Here is a 2,207-nt window from a genome sequence, read left to right as displayed (position 1 = left end):
GCTAAAATCTAAAAATTTCCTTCAAAGCACATTAAATTATTACAGTAGTAATGTTCAAATTCTAAATGTTTCAAACATCAATAACTCATTTTTTCATATGGGAAGCTATGTTCATTTTGACATCGTCGGATGCAAAATTAAATTTTGTTTAAATTTTTATTAGGTCATATTCAGGTTTACGCTTGATGGTTTTCAAAATAACTGCGATTTGTTATTTATTCTGTACTATGTACCATTGTTGTTGTAAACCGTTCATTTTCATATCTACAATTATCAAATTTTCTGGAAATCAGTAAATAACTTAAAAAAAAATACCCCGCAGGCAAAAACTGTGCTTAACAAACTGGACATTAAAATCGATGCTTATTTTAAAAAATGTAATAATATACAGGGTGTTCCATTTACAACAAGGCAGCTGATGTATACTTCCGGTATATCCGGAAGTCCGCCATCTCTGAAATTATTTTCCGCAGATGGATCATTTGACCAGGAACATTTTTTATTGGAAACATTTCTTCCAATTTCAACAGCAAGACCGCCAGAGAGCAAGACGCGCTTTAATGGACTACCTTGTGTACGTAGTGTATTTGTTTGATAAATTTATTATATTTGAATACTTTTTCATAATATTTGATTTTACAGGGATGTTAGAAGAACTGCAGATGCCATTAAATTGTGGAGCATTGATTGTGTCAGTTCTCATTGGTTCCAAAAAGTAACTGTTTCTATGATCATTAAGAAAGCATGCAAGTGCCTTTTTCCATTGGGAACAGAGACAATGTGCTGAACAAGTGTGTTGCTGAAGGAGAGATTTGTGACAATGAAGTGGTATGTAACTGTATCAATTAAAATTAGTTAACGAGGTTCCAGAAACTTGATTTCTTAGACATTTGTAACTTGCTTCAATAGACAACTTTTCAGAAATAGAAAAAGGAGAATTGTTGTGGAACTGACCTTTCTATCAATGTGAAAGTTAACTTGCAACTTTACCATCATATCGCCAGATGAAAATATTACTGATTTACTTTCTTTAAAAGTGGTAATTAATTACTTTTTCTTGCCCGTTTCTATAGATTATCCAACAAAGGAGAAGGAATTAGAGTTAATTACTGGAACAATCGATAAATTCGTCGTCTTCACCTTGCAACATTATGCAGTTAATGTTTGCTTTAACAATGGGAGGCAATCGGAAGGTAATTTGGAAGCATCTGAAACAACAAACTGCCTGCAGTTGTATCCCTCCTAGGTTTGGTTTCCTCATCACGCTGGTAGACTTTAAAACGTTACTTTCTACAATTAATTAAGGTAAGAATACATGACTTCATTAATATTAATTATTCTTTGTTATTCTGTTATTGAATTTCTGTAAACAATTATCTATTGTCAACAGTATAAATTGAGGTTATTGTGCATCTAAAGCTCTTGACAGTTTTTGTTTCCCACAGAATAAATTGACATTTATTAGTGATCTGTCTATGGAGGTTCTTTTTAATCTTTTTCTATTGTCTGCATCGTAAATTGACGTCGTGTTATTTGACATTTATCTATGTCGTGATCTATGGTTGTGATGTAAAATGGCGTGGAAATAACGCTTGCCATTTTATAATTCAACTAATTTTACTTTCTTTTTGATGGGTTTTTATTTGTGTGTTTTCATTTATAAGTGTAATTAATATGTTTTTCTGCAGGTTATCCAATAAATGAGAGAGAATTAATGTTCAGTTTGGTTACACTGAAACAGCCAATGTCTACATGGGTGTGGTCTTTCCTGGATTATGTTTTTGATTTGCTGTTTCTTCTTCACCTTGTAGCATCATGCAGTTAATTTTCAACCCATGAGTGAGAGCAACTGGATATTTAAATTCCACTGAAATAACAAGTTCTCTGCTACGCTGTCCCTCCTGGAGTTGGTTTGCTTTTCACACCTGTAAACTTTGGAATTTGACGTTCTACAATTAATTAAGGTGAGAATACTTGATATAATTAATTTTAATGGCTCTTTATTAATCTATTTGCCACCGTATCTGTTTCAGATCGACGCTGGAGAAGACAAAGATGACCCCGTGGTTAAAATAGTTCTTTATCTTGCATGCTCTATCTAGTAGAATTCATTAAATTCATTTTATTCAAATTAATTTTTTATTTTGCAAGTTTTTTTGTAGTTAATTTGAATTTGTTTTTATTTTGCATGCTTATTTTTGTTCATT

The 2,207-nt window shown here is 32.0% G+C and overlaps 1 long non-coding RNA gene across 2 annotated transcripts; it reads left to right on the top strand.

Moving 5' to 3' along the window:
- The first annotated feature begins 444 nt into the window (after positions 1-444).
- On the top strand, positions 445-2,060 carry LOC112905100. 2 transcript variants are annotated; one of them, XR_003231560.1, is made up of 5 exons: positions 445-574; positions 643-828; positions 1,074-1,305; positions 1,689-1,964; positions 2,034-2,060. It is a non-coding gene; the product is annotated as an uncharacterized LOC112905100 (long non-coding RNA). The 2 variants fall into 2 exon arrangements; XR_003231559.1 differs by lacking the exon at positions 2,034-2,060 and having other exon boundaries at positions 446-574; positions 1,689-1,982.
- Positions 2,061-2,207: the final 147 nt, after the last annotated feature.

Source organism: Agrilus planipennis, unplaced genomic scaffold (genome assembly GCF_000699045.2).
Source record: "Agrilus planipennis isolate EAB-ADULT unplaced genomic scaffold, Apla_2.0 scaffold318, whole genome shotgun sequence".
NCBI classification, from domain to species: Eukaryota; Metazoa; Arthropoda; class Insecta; order Coleoptera; family Buprestidae; genus Agrilus; species Agrilus planipennis.
The sequence above is the reverse complement of the archived record's forward strand: the minus strand, read 5'-3'. Positions and strand labels throughout refer to the sequence as shown.